This window comes from Macaca fascicularis, chromosome 7 (assembly GCF_037993035.2).
Source record: "Macaca fascicularis isolate 582-1 chromosome 7, T2T-MFA8v1.1".
Classification (NCBI taxonomy): Eukaryota; Metazoa; Chordata; class Mammalia; order Primates; family Cercopithecidae; genus Macaca; species Macaca fascicularis.
In genome coordinates, this window is record NC_088381.1 from 122,515,931 (window position 1) to 122,530,598 (window position 14,668).

The window sequence follows — 14,668 nt, forward strand, 5'->3', positions numbered from 1 at the left end:
CAAGAGAAGCCCCATGGCTCTTGATATACCAAGTACCAACCTGTCTACCAGATACTGAGAGATGCCAAGATACTTACACAGGTGTTCTTTAAAATAATAAGCTGCACAAATAATAGTAAAGCTGATTCTGAAACTAGTTTTTTTGTTTGTTTGTTTTTTGAGATGGAGTCTCGCTGTGTTGTCCAGGCTGGAGTGCAGTGGCACGATCTTGGCTCACTGCAAGCTCCACCTCCCGGGTTCATGCCATTCTCCTGCCTCAGCCTCCCAAGCAGCTGGGACTACAGGCACCAGCCACCACGCCCTGCTAATTTTTTGTATTTTTAGTGGAGACAGGATGGTCTCGGTCTCCTGACCTTGTGATCCGCCCACCATGGCCTCCCAAAATGCTGGGATTACAGGTGTGAGCCACAAAACTAGCTTTTTATGTGATTTCTCATATTTTGCCAAACCTATAGGGCAAAGAAACCACTGACGTGATTTTTTTTTTTTTTTTTTTTAGTTTCCCCCCTCCACCCCGCCAGAGAAACTTAACAACTATTTTACAGTGGAAGCCAATGGCAAATTGACTGGTATTCAGGATGCCTTTTATAGGAAGGCATGCATTCCATCTTATCTGTAGATATGTCTAACACCTGTAATATGATCATTTTTCAATTTCCTCACTAAACTTGCAGTGATAAATTACAGTTAATATTGGCCATTAAAATATTCTACTGTAAAATATTCCAGGTACCTTGGCCACTGAAGCAAATTAATCCACCTACCACCTATCTGTGGCATAATGAGAAATTTAAAATGATAATCAGCTGAAACTTGCCTTCTGTAAGTGACACTGTCAATTCCTACATCGAAGAATTTTCCCTTAAAGCTCCATTGCCTTCCCATCTCTTCAAGGACAGGTGTTTCTTCCTTGACTCCTGTCTCACTTTCCAGGACAGCTAGAATTAATGATGTAATTGGGCTGTTTCGTTTGTTGTTGTTGTTGTTGTTCATCACCAGATGAGAAGTCAGAGGTGCTAAGTTTCTGAGAAGAGAAGAGGTAGTAGGCTAGAAGCACTGACTGTTTCCAGCTTTGCAGTCACAGTTTTCTACTAAAGAGTATTGCAGCCTGTTGTCAAGACTGTGTTGGGTTTTCTGCTTGAGGTATGGACATCTCTCCAGTCTTCTGCAGTGATGTGGTCCGTGTAAAATGACCAGCAGTCTCCTTTCTAGGGGTCAGCTGTGCTGTGTAAGTGGAAATTAAGATTCTAATATAGGGGCTGTCCACATCAGCCAATGAAGAGCCAGTCACCCTTCCGCTAATCCCCTGGAGGTGAGACCGGCCTCTTTGGGTTCTACTTTGCATTTGTTGGGCCTGGATAGTCTAAAGACTACTTGTTTGTGAGATCCCATCCATCCCAGGAGCTGAGGCGCTGGAGGTGTAAAAATACCTTTAACAGCCACAGAGCAGCTCAACTTTAGGTTCTAGGACCTTGTAGTCAAGAATATTCATGAATTGAACTCCATGAAGTAGATGTTAGAGAAGTTTTAAAAGAGAATGTGGCCGGGTGTGGTGGCTGACGCCTGTAATTCCAACACTTTGGGAAGCCAAGGCAGGCGAATCACTTGAGGGCAGGAGTTTGAGATGGGCCTGGCCAACATGGTGAAAACCTATCTCCACAAAAGAAAAAAAATATAAAAATTAGCCAGGCGTGGTGTCGGGTGTCCGTAATCCCAGCTACTCGGGAGGCTGAGACTTGAGAATTGCTTGAACCCAGGAGGTGGAGGTTGCATTGAGCCAAGATCGTGCCACTGCATTCCAGCCTGAGTGACAGAGCAGGACCTTGTCTCAAAAAATAAAAAGAGAATGTAACTATTTGGCTTTCCAAATAATTGTGTTAGGCCAAGGTATCAGACCACCCAGACCTCCTCACACTGGCTCAGTGACCCCCTTGTGAGACAAGTGCTGTGCTATATTCTCCTGCAGTGCCTCAGTCACCCTCAAAATTTTGACCTTCTTTTCTGAACAAATGACCACTGAGTCCCACCTCTAGCTAGGCCCCCATCCTAAGGGGGATGTATGTCACCCTTTGGAGTATATCCCATCCTTTGGGACCTGTATGTCCAAAAGCTTGTCTGACATCCTGCTCCGAGTAGCCATCTGGCCTCATCACAGTCAACCTGTACAAGAGCCTCTTCCTTACTCAGCCACTTCATTGACTTCTCTGTGCCACTTGGGCTATTCCCACAGTCACCTGGCTGAGCACCTTGGAACTTTTCCGAGTACTGTGTCCACTCAGTCTCCAAATGAGGGTCATTCCATCTCCCCAGTGTTCCTCCAAGCCTCTCTACTCATATCCCATCCTAACGTCCTTACTCTTGACGCTCTTGCATAGCCTCATATTATTATTGTCACTCATTAGAAGTCAGGCTGAGGATTCAAGCATGCCCCTGGCTCGGCACCTTCACCACCCTTTGTGGGGGGCAGAGGAATCGGGGCCAGGCTTGTACTTAGGCAGGATAACCTGGCCAAGTCACTTGGCCTCTCTGAGACTCAGTTTGCACCCCTGTAAACCAAGAATGCCTGGCTCACAGGACACTTCAGAGCTTGACGTCATAAGGAAGAAATCAGGCAAGGAAGGAAATAGACAAAACCTGGAATCCAGTACTACATCCTGTTTCTGACTGTTGGTAATATTAAAAGGATATGTGTTTTCTTGGTCCCTTACAGAGGTTTCTCCCAGCCTTTTTTATGCCCAGACACAGGCTAACATGTGTTCAACACACTGGGGTTACCCGGCTATCCTGGGCCTTGCTCGGCTGCATGAGGACTGATGAGATCAAAATCTCTGTGGGTGTGGAATGCATTTGAAATATGTCATAGTTGGGGACTCAGTGTAACAGTTCCTGAGAGAGATGCCATCTTCCCTTGGTGGCATCCATTCATTCTTATCAGAGCTCTGTCTCTGTGTGTGTGCTGTGTGTGCATGTGTGTGCGCGCACGCACATGTCCGTCTGTCTCTCTCTTTGGTTTGTTTGGTTTCGCAGTGTGGGTTTTTCGTTTTTGGTTTCTGAGGGATTTTGATTGTTTATTGCTCTTCTATAACCTTCTTTTACCTGGACCATGAATAATCAGTCATCAGATGACTCCTCATCCTGTGTCTCATTCTTCAGCAAATATTTACTGTGGTTATTCTACTTGGTGCTTTGGGGGAACAAAGGTAGATGAATATCCCTCCTCCCCAACCTCGGGTGCTGATAGTCATGAGGCATAATGTGAAACCTAAAAATGAGGGGAAAAAGGCCAAGGAGCCCAGCTGTTAGAGTGTGGGATGTCTCTGAACTCTGGAAATTTAGTTTGGAAACTACCTGTGCTGCAACATTACCTGACCAACCTCAGAACCCTGTACAATGGCACACGCGGAGACAGAGTTTTGGTGGCCTATGGCCTGATGTCCTCACTGCGGGTCAGCGGGGCTTGGTGCTGGGTGGTGAGGGAGAAGTCAAACAGACCTTTTGATTACCTGGGCAAGGTGGCGCATGTCTGAAATCCCAGCTACTCAGGAGGCGGAGGCAGGAGAATCGCTTGAACCCGGAGGCGGAGGTTGCAGTGAGCTGAGATGGCACCACTGCACTCCAACTTGGCAACAGAGCGAGACTCCATCTCAAAAAAAAAAAAAAAAAAAAAGCAAAAAACAAAACAAAAAAAGGGCCTTTTGTCTCTCGTCATTCTCTTGTTCCAGGGGCTTGATGTATCTAACCTCCCGGACATCAATGATACCTAAAGCCTTCTTTCTACGGTGCTGTGTTGTTCACAACTTGCCTTATTTCCTTTCATCCTCATAGGAACGTGGAAAGTAGGCATTATTTTTATTTTCTCCATATTTGAATTGGTGAAACCAAGAGTCCTCTGAGAAACTAGGTAGGGTAGCTTGTCCCAGAGAGTAATGGGCCAGGGACATAAGCCAGCCCAGGCAGTTGCCACTCAACCATCTGCTTTTCTGGAGGTCCATTTGCCCCAGCATAAAGTTTTGTCACAAAGTCACTTCAGTGTGCAAAGAGAAAGGTTCCCCTAATACTGAGGAGTATCCCCTTGTGGGGAGCAGGAGTCCAGGGAGCTTTGAGTTTCCAGAACAGGAGGATGAGAGGTCACGAAAGACTGGAGACAGACTTTCTTGATGCTACCAGTGGTGAAGAATCCAGTTATCACAACTCATTTTCCAGCTTGACTGACTTTGACATTTGCTGTGCTCTGGATGGAAGGACTGGAGAAGACATCAACTTGAAAGTTTAAAAAAAAAAAAAAAGAGAGAGAGAGACTGTTTAGAATCTGATTATGTCTTTTAACAGCAGTCCCCTTGAACCACATTTATACAGCTATTTTACAAAGTGAGATCCATGCATAATTTTCCACCACCAACTTTGGATGGCTTCCATTAGACTTGGTATCCAAGCATATATCCCTGCAGTCCTGTCAGCCACAGAATTGTTTGCCTGTTAACATCTGAATTTCTGTGTGTAATCATTGAGAGCTCAGGGAAGCCAGTTAATCATACACTATTCAGGCATCTTTTTAGTTCTCTGGAGGGTATTTCCACCTATGGACTTGATCAGCAAAGTCCTGTTTCATGAATGGTGTGAACATAACAGAGTGACAGGCACTGCAGACTTTGAGTTCTTGACCTCGGGCAAATCACTTGTTTTTTCCAAGCCTCAATTTCCTTATCTGTCAAACAAGATCATAATGTAGCTTTAAGAATTTTGGAAGTGCTTTATAAATAGAAAAGTGTGATTCAAATGTCATCTTTTGGTCCACATGCATTTTTATATCTAGGACAATGATATAACTTTACTTACCTTGACCTATTAGATTAAAATAATGTAGAACAAAAATTCTTTTTCATACCTATATTTTAGATATATAATGTGGATTCTATAGATTTCTTTGATGCCTTTTTATTCCCAAAGAGTTCAAAGCTGTGCCTCTAGTGCACCTGCTGTATTTATAAGTCTGTGACTGGTTAGTCAGGTGGTTAGAACAGAGGGCTAATTAGCTAGATGAAAGCTAGCCCCTAAAGTAGACCATTGAGGAATCTGCTATTCCAGAGTCTCCTATTCTGTGAAGATAGTTCCCGTCCTAGTTAATGCCAGCATTTGGATCTGTGGTCTATGCATTAACCTCCATCCTTATTGAACCTTCTAGTGTGGGTTATGGATTCCTTCTTTGTGCATGCAAATTGGCTTTGTGACTATTCCACAGTCACAGATCACACCCAGGGATTCAACCAACTATTCCCAGATGTCTGATGTTGGTTGCAAAAAGGTTGGTGAGAAGGTGTGGATGACTTGCCCCAAACCCATCGCCACTACTAGAGAAACACCTCTACATGGTCTGAAGCACCTCTGTTCTGAAGACAGCCCTTTACATTAATAATTGTTTACCAGGTGCTGCATGTTTATCCTCTGAGAGAGCAGAACTTACAGGTGTGTAGGCTAGGTAACAGGAATATATGCTTGAAAGCAGTGCTTTATCCACTATCTGGAAAAACAAAAAACATATGTTGAGCAGGTATTGAGATTGGCAGCTTCCATTCACACAAAGAAGAGCCAAGAGCGAGGGGCTGGGAGCCAGAGAAGGTGATCAGATTTGGCAGATAGAAGTGACTCTCGGACACAAGGACACTCAGGGCCTTTTTACAGCAGCTACATGTGGGAGCTCTCACCTGACGTTCTTCAAACATGTCTCTCTCTGGAAGGGGTTTTCATCACTGAGTTTCAGATGGAAAACTCTAGCATGGTTAAGTTAGGTGACCTAGTCAGCCCAGAGATCAATGGCAGATTGAAATAACACCTGTGGATATTTTGCTCCATTTAGATGAGACTTGAAGGGATAGAGGTCCACAAGGAGCTGAGATTGAGGCTGTGCCTTTCTCTTGTTTCACATGAAAGAGCATATGATTATTGTACTTATTGGCAAAGACTCCTACTGGATGAGATGCTTCTTTTTTTTTTTTTCTTTTTTTTTTTTTTCCTGAGATGGAATCTTGCTTTGCTGCCCAGGCTGGAGTGCAGTGACACGATCTCAGCTCACTGCAACCTCCACCTCCTAAGTTCAAGCAATTCTCATGCCTCAGCCTCCCAAGTAACTGGGACTACGGGTGCATGCCCCCACATCTGGGTAACTTTTGTATGTTTTTTTTGTTTTGTTTTGTTTTTGTTTTAGTAGAGACAGAGTTTCACCATGTTGACCAGGCTGTTCTTGAACTCAAGTGATCTACTTGCCTCGGCCTCCCAAAGTGCTGGGATTACTGCATGAGCCACTGCACCTGACCTGGGTGGGACACTTATTGATGTCTTACATCCCTCACCAGGGAGGGTCCTTGTGGCCACCTTTGGCTCCCTCAGCACAGGGTGTGGGGCTGCTGTGGCGCTGCGAATCCTACATGGCCTGCACACCCCACATTGTCCCCCAGAGAGGTCTTGGGCATCAAAGGGGATGCCCTGGGAAGTTCTGCCAGGGTTTCCTGTGCTGCTGGGCCGCTCCCTGCACTGGGCAGTAAACCAAAGGTCACAGACTCTGCAGACGCACAGCCTTTGTTGCACAGTGGAAGTCCCAGACCACAGGGGTCCAAGTTAATTAATCACACTGGGGAAACTACTCCATTGAAGTTGGACGTAGCAGGATGAGAGAGAAGTGACTGAAACTGATTAAGAATGGGCTTCACTGAAGAGCTAAGCTGCCTCAAATCCTTCATGGAAGTTGACAGGATGTAAATAATAAATTATAAATAAACAAAATGTAAGCGCTAAATAAAGGTCCTTTAAATATACCATCCCTCACAGATGCAAATGTTTCAAGGTGGAATTAGCCAACTTGTGCTTGACATTGAGAGTGGATCCAGCCTCAGATACTTTTCATCCAAATATTTTTATCCAAGCCCTGTAGAGTAGCAATAGTGAGTAAAATGATAGACTGCAGTCTAAAGTACTGAACCAAGGCAACTAGGCTGATTTTTCAACCTAGCCTGAACTTGAGGAATTAAAGTTTTTGGTCAAAAGATCTTAGACACAATGTGAACCTTCACACCACATGAGGCATGAGTTCCATCAGGTAAGCATACATTCTGCCTCATAGTTTTTCTCTGCTTAGCTTGACTACTTTTTTTTTTTCCTGTCCTATTTATAGCATTATTACTGAACCTTAGGAGGGGATTTATCCAATAGTCAATGAGACAAAAACTTAGCAGACAAAATTACTCTTCCAATCCCTAGAAAGGCATCAGGTTAGAGACTGTTAGGTCTCACGTGGTCATTCTTTCCCCTACAGTATTGGAATAGATCATTAGCTGTTTCTTTGGTTGAACCTAGGGGAGGTACTGTGGGAGCTCACTTAATCCATCTGCCAGTTAACCTGTTCTCTCTCTCCCCTGTGAATGAACGCGCCAACCTCTATCTATGGCAGTCAGTTAGTGGGCTGCTCTCCAGTGAGCCATCCCACCCATTCCATCAGCTCAACTGGGGGCCTGGTGAGAGCATGTGCTCCCAAACCTATGTATGCTAGTTGTACTTATTCTAAGACATGTAGCTAAGTTTAAGTATTTAAACAGATTAAATATGTGTGTGAAAAGGAGAGCTGTCTCGAAAATTACATCGTTGCCTTGAAAAGACTTGTTAATGATGAATTTGCTAAAAAATAAATTGAGGCCAAATTAAATACAAACAAGACAACTCTAAAAGATTAAGGAGAAAGTAAAAAATCTAGGCAGATTCTGTGGTCAGATGGCTTTTCAGTTGCCTTTGGTTGTTTGTTTGTTTGTTTGTTTTTTGGTTTTTTTTTTTTTTTAATCTTCTTTAAAGAAAGAGAACCTGAAAATCATAGCAAATTTCCTGGTTTATACAGGAAAGATAATTGGGAATTCCAGACAGTGGACCCATCTTCAAAGATAAGGCATGGCCCCTATACCTCTACCAAGTTTGAGATGGGTATACACTCATAGTTTGGATTAAAGGATGTCTTTTGTAGTGGCAGCAACCGGCTGTGTTGTATAAAGTATACCTGTCTAGTGAGCATATAAAGATGCTGTCACTCAACAGGTTACCAGAGAACTGAGCCAGGCTGAGGAGAGCACAGACACACATCGCCCTCGACATGCTCATGGGGGACACAGACCAATTGAGGGAAACTGGGCAGAACCATCTTTATACTTTCTCACAAATGTACTTCCTCCCTCTCTCCCCGCTTCCTTCTCTTCTTCCTCTCCCCCACACCCCCCTTCTTCTCTCTCCTTCTTACTCCCTAAACAATGTAGTTGAGTTCAAAGAACTTAATGCTCCTATGATATGGCTCTGAAATAAACAGGGAGAAACCATTTGGAGTTGACCAACAGTATATTTCAAAGTACTTCTTCCATGAAAGATCTGATCTTTGGCTTTAAAAGGTTTTGAATATGTTTAATTATGTGAATCCAACACACACACACACACACACACACACACACACGCTCTCTCTTTCTCTCACACACTCACACTTCTTAAAATAATAAGCTTTAATTTTTTGAAGTGTGACTTAACATTAGATAGTTCAGGAAAATACTTATTTCTCCTAAAGTGAGATCAGGTTGTAGTGAAACAAATCTTATTTGAAGTGTCCTAAAATACAGTGTGTTTTAGGTTGTTCTCTGTTCTCTTTGATCCAAAAACATTTTGGAAAGACCTTCCTCTGTCTCTGTGTCGTGTCTAGATTCTACAGCGGAGCACAAACAACTGCAGGGAAAAATGTGAGCGTGCCTGTAGATACTGGAACGTGTTAGCAGAGGTATTTGAGAACCCTCAGGAAGAATAATATTTTACAGTGAGGTGATTGTTATCTTTAACAATAAAAGCCATATGAATGTGCTATAATTTAGGCTAACACAGAATGCTTAAAATCATAAAACAGGTATGATCATTGGATTCCTAGTCACCCAGGGAATGCAGATCCCAAAGATAAGTATGCTGGAACATGAACTTCGTGGGAAAACAGGAATCCACCCACCTCCAATAAATAAGAGACTGTCCTTCATTTCAGTTATAGCTCTTCAGAGTTTAATTTGGATAGATGTGAGGTGTTTTATTCTAGAGCATAAACTAGATGCTTCTCTCAAGTTAATGGGGAACAACTGATGGCTGCCGGATTAACTGGAAAAGAAATGTTCCTCTCTGCAGTTCTGGACAATACCACAATTTAAATGGCATTTTACCTGAGTGGACTTTTAAGAAGGATAGATTTGTCTTTTGCCTGTCAGGGCATAGATCCAAATTCAGAGCTGCTGGTGGGAAAGATGGATGGCCACAGAGATCTCCAGGTAGAATTGGTTGGATTTCCTCAATCCTTATTAATTCCTGATTGATAGTCATCCATTTCCATCTTCCCTAACCATCCCTAATGAACCCTGATTTCTGAGGATTTTCTGGGTCTAGAATAACCAAGATGTGCTGACTAAACTCAGAACAGATAAAATAACTACCTGCCTGATGTTTCAGGCCTTTGGAAGAAAAGGGCTTGTCTCAACCTGAAACCCCATTTTCCTTACATTTAGCAATACAGTCATAGATTTTCTGTTCTGATAATAAGGAGACACAAATGGGCAGGATGTGAACCCCAAAGCTCAGGGAGAGTGTTTAAGAGACAAATTGCTTCTACGTTGTTCAGGTAAAACCTAGTAAAAGAGAGACTTTTTGGTTCTTAGATTGTCTGGCAAGAGACTCTAAGCCATCCTTGACCAAGCAAGAGTGACAGTTAGGGGGTCACCCCAGCTATGGGAATGAGGCATAAGAAGAAGCTCATGATTGTGGGGAAACCCCAGAAGTGTTCTGGGCCACTGAGGTGAAGAGAGGGCCCCAAGATCACTGGAAGGAGGGACCCACAGGAAGTACTGGATATAGCAAAGCTCCATGGATTTAAAACAATGCCTGTGTGGGCGTCTTGATTAGTGGCTTGATATTCCTCATTTATTTCCATATTAGGGCAGCCTTAGTGACATACAGTTGTCCCTCCATATACGCCATGGTATTGGCTCTGGGACCCCCTGGATACCCATATCCATACACACTGAAGTCCCTTAGTTGACCCTGCAGAACCCACCTATAGGAAAAGTCGGCCCTCCATCTGTATGGATTTCACATCCTGCAAACACGGTATTTTCAATCTGTGTTTGATTGAATAAATCCGAGTATAAGTGGCCCCGCGCATTTCAAACCCTTGTTCAAGAGTCAACTGTAATTGTTTTTGCTTATCCTGGCCATTCTGCTGCTAACCAATTTATATTATTATTTTGATTATAATTGTATTAGCTCCCATTCTGAGCCAGATGCCATCAGCTTATAAATAGCATGTATTGTCAGAGACACTTAACTAAGAAGACAAATCATTCCCATTTAGGATGGGAATTTTTGTGCAATTGACAGGGATCATTAACCCTTTGATTACCATAAGCCTATAGACACATAGGTACCCCCAAATGTTGGAGGAATGGCACAAGCTACCAGACCAAACACTGTCAAATCACGGGAACTTAAGACCCTAGAAGAAAGTGCCCAGGAGATGGACTCTTAGTTTTAAGAAAAGTTAAATAAGTGTAACATTTTTGATGGTCCTTTTCTTCACTTGAGCAGAATGACAATATTTTACTAGTCTACCAAGAGATAAATCGAGATTTAAACCAACTCCTCACCTTGTATGCAAGGCCTAACCTCAGTAGTTATTAAAAATAAATGGGATTTAAATAGATGTAGAAGCACCTATTTAATTTTTAATTTCACGCTCTTGTATTTTGCAGAGCAATTTTAGGTCAACTTGTGAGTTGAGGGCTGGTTGAGGGGAAAACGGCCCTAAGAGACAGCTGGGAGGGGAACAGGTTTTCAAGTGCAAGACAAAGTCCTCAGCTCAGGGTTCAGCTGTTACCAACTCTGCAAGTGACCTTAGCTCAATGTCCTTATCTTGAAAATGGAAATGATAATGCTTACTGTGTCTTTATGAGATGTGACAGTATCTATGATTGGTGGCTTTGAGCTGAAAGTTTGAGGGTGGAACTTCTCTTTTCTTCCGCAGGGGTCTCCGTGTTTGTAGGTCAAAGTTCCAGGTACAGGGAAGGCATTGGTTTTGCTCTCTCCTGTGTCTGTGCCTTTGTTATACATGATGACCAGGACAGTCAGCCACAGTGTCCAGTTACCCTGGGTCATCTCATTGAAGAGCCAAGGAGAGGCAAATGTCATTCCTTCACATCCTGCTATTTACCTGGGATCACCAGCCCTCTCTGTTGTCTTCTCCCTGTCACCCAGGGCCAGTGACTTGGGGGGATGGCTCTTTGGAACCCCTCTCTCTCTTGCTGTCACGTGTGATTTGTTTCACCAGTAACTCAGGTGAATGGTAATTTTTCAATCACAGCTTGTCTCACACCCATTACTTTATTTTCTGGGTCTTGCTTACTGAGTCTTTACCATGCACCACGCATTCATGCTTAGCCTTTGCTTATGTTGTCTTCTTTTTAAATGGAGAGAACTGTGGACAAGAGAGGTTATGTGAGTGCCCCAGACTGGACAGCTGTTCAGTAGTGGGCCCGCCTGCCTTGGGAGCCCTGAGGGCTCTGCCCTCACCCTCTGTTTCTCATGCCTTCCTGGCGCAGTTGTCTTCCAACTGTTCTCTCCACCCCGGCCCTCCCTCAGGCTGCCACCAGATGCATCTCCACACACTGCCATTCTGATCAGATTTCCACCTCAAAAACTGCCCATTGTTTTACAACTCACCAGCCTTCTACAAGTTGACCTTGTGGGTTTTTGTCGCTCCTGCTTTCCCAAAACCAGTTCTCAGATACAGCCCCATGTTCTGTGGCCTCGTTCCTACATACAACTTGTGCCTTTGCACAGTATCTTTCCTTCACTTGAAACAGCCTCTCTTCACCTCCGTCTTCCAATCTCCAAGCCATCCTCGAGGGCCGAGCACAAATTCTGGGTCTCTGATGCCTTCCAGGACTGGCCCAACTTGAAATCGTTTCTCTCCTCTTGGAGTTTAGGGGCGGTTGTCATAGAATCACTCCGATGGCATGGTATGTGAGGCCTGGCAGTGAATTCATTTTCTATTTGTCTAGATCCTCTAAAAGGATCTTGGAGTTTTCAGGTGAGAAAGCCACAGAGGGGTTAATGACAGTATTGGGACCAGCATCCAGTGTCCCCAAATGCCAGACTGGTGATTTTCTTCTACTGTAGCTTTCTATCTCTGTCCTTACTTGGAGGGCAAGGACTGCATCCTGCCTGTATGTATTTGTATTAGCTAGTGGATACTCAATAAACATTTGTAGAAACCAAGGAAAAGAAAGAAGATAGGAAGGAAAAAAAAAATACTAGTTAAATACCTATGTGGCACTTATTGTTTTAATTTAATCCTCCTCCTGGTTTTCTCCCTATAACATCCTTATGAGATAGATACTATTCTCATCATCTCCATTTTACATGTGAGGAGACTGAGGCAAGAGAGGTTCAGTGACTTGCCCAAAGTCACAAAGCTGGTGCGTGACACAGTCAGGTGTGAAGCCAGGGAGTCTGACTCCTGAGTCCGTGCTCTTCTCTCTCCACCATATCACGCTGCAGGGTCAAGAAGGAATGACAGACAGGAACTCTGAAATGTTCACAAAGAAGGTTGAACCTCCAATCAGTGCCGGAGGCCATAGAGCAGAGGACATTTAGGTTAGGCTACCATGCTTTATCTTTAATTTAAATTGAGGAGAAATACCACCGTTAAGCCATCCGTGGGAGAAGGAGGTGCAGCCGCAGGGCTGTGGAGTCAGTGGCTACAGCCTGGATCATCATGAAGCTCTCTGAACACTTGACCCACATTTTCTCCCTTACATCCTACTCATTAGAGGAGACATAACTAAGGTACTATTCAGTGGTTCATATGCCCCAGCCTGGAGCCCATTAGAAAAGGGGAGGCTGCTGCTGTCCTCCTTGGAGGCTCTCCTTGAGCACCTGCTTTCCACGGAATGCTCAGGAAACAAAAAAGTCACAGGGCTGAAATGTGTACCGAATGTGTCAAGTTTGGCTGAAACAAGCTGATAAAGAATATTTAAGGAGAGCTTTATTTTTAGAAGTACCACTTCTTTCTTTCTTTCTTCCTTTTCTTTTTTTTTTTTTTTGAAGAGAGAGAGAGACAGGATCGCACTCTGTTGCCCAGGCTGGCTGGAGTGCAGTGGTCCGATCATCGCTCACTGCAGCCCTGAACTCCTAGGCTCAAGCAGTCCTCCCGCCTCAGCTTCCCAAGTTGCTAGGAGTACAGGCATGCACCACTATGCCTGGCTAGCACTCCTTTCTTTAGTCCACTGATAGTGTTGGTTTTTAACTAGGCCCCCACTAGGTATTGCTGTTTCTGCTTATAATTAGCACCTCTTTTCTCTTACACGCGGTAGAGTCTGTCTTAAACATATTGTGAGCTTCAGAGCATGTTAAAGAAAGTTGTCTATCGCTTAGTAGCATGGAAAGATGACGTTGCCAGCATGCAAGGGACGCTTTGCACCAAGAATCCCGGAGTGAATCGAATAATATTCCAGATTCGATGAATCAGAGCTGAATCATGTTTAAGTGTGTGCTGCATTTTGAGGGATTCCCTTCTGTACCCACACCACCACCCCGCCCCCCCCCACCACCACCCAGGGTGAAAAGCACTGCTTTTCCTGTGTGAAGAAAAAACGTTTACACCCAGACCAGTAAAATGTTTTTGTGACCACGTTGTGAACGCACTGAGGGTTTGTTGTGGCCCGACTAAGACAACTTTATAGATTAATGAAGAGTGATGTATCTTTTCTTCTGAACAGAACATTTAGTTCTCACTCTGCCTGTCTGACTCCAAGCAAGTCTGTCTGGCCCCATCCCTCATTTCCCGCCCCCATCTGCACCACCCTCTTGTAAATCTCTTGGTACATTTTTGTGATTGTCGTCCAGTCTGTTCCTAGTCATTAAGGACTCTCTGAGCTTTGTGAAAGTAGGTTACCGTTCATCTGGTTTCTTGGAAGAAATGTGCATGTGTAAGGGTAGCTTTTCACATAAAAGACCAAAACCACAGAAAATCCAGGAAGCCAAGAATGAATGGACCCAGGTGACTTGCCTTTCTTAACTCCTACAGAAAGCTAAGCTCCTTCAGGGTTAAGAAAGGCATTGCTGTGTAGAGGACGGAGCCAGACCAAGCCTGGGGGAGGCGGAACTGGGTTCAAGCCTCAGCGTTATGTTTTACCAGCTTTTGATTTTAACGAAATGACTTAACCTTTCTGAATCACAATTCCTATCTGTAAAATAAGGATAATAAAGCCTAACTTGCAGGCTTATTGAAAGAATTACAAATGTAGGATATGAAGTGCCTAGCACATGGTATGTGATTGATGGTAGCTGTTGTTATGCTGCAATTGTTGTCTTCATATCATTGTTACCACCTCCACAAGTAGCTCTTGTATGTGGGAGGAACAGAGGAGAACTTGACTGCTGTTGCCTCCCATGCTCATAAGACATAGCTTTCACCTTCAAGACTACCTGCTTTCCTTACCAAGAGCAGCTAAAATTCCTCCTAAAACAACAAAAGTAAATATAAACATTGCACCCACATAGAGATGAACACAAAGGAGGAAGTGTTCCTCACTCCAGCAGGAGATCCCTTAGCTGAGTGAAT

General features: G+C 43.9%; 1 protein-coding gene across 10 annotated transcripts in view; it reads left to right on the plus strand.

The window, feature by feature from the left end:
• The window catches only part of SAMD4A (sterile alpha motif domain containing 4A), a 229,228-nt gene that overhangs the window by 93,105 nt on the left and 121,455 nt on the right, over window positions 1-14,668 (plus strand). The gene's annotated exons all lie outside the window — the stretch shown is intronic.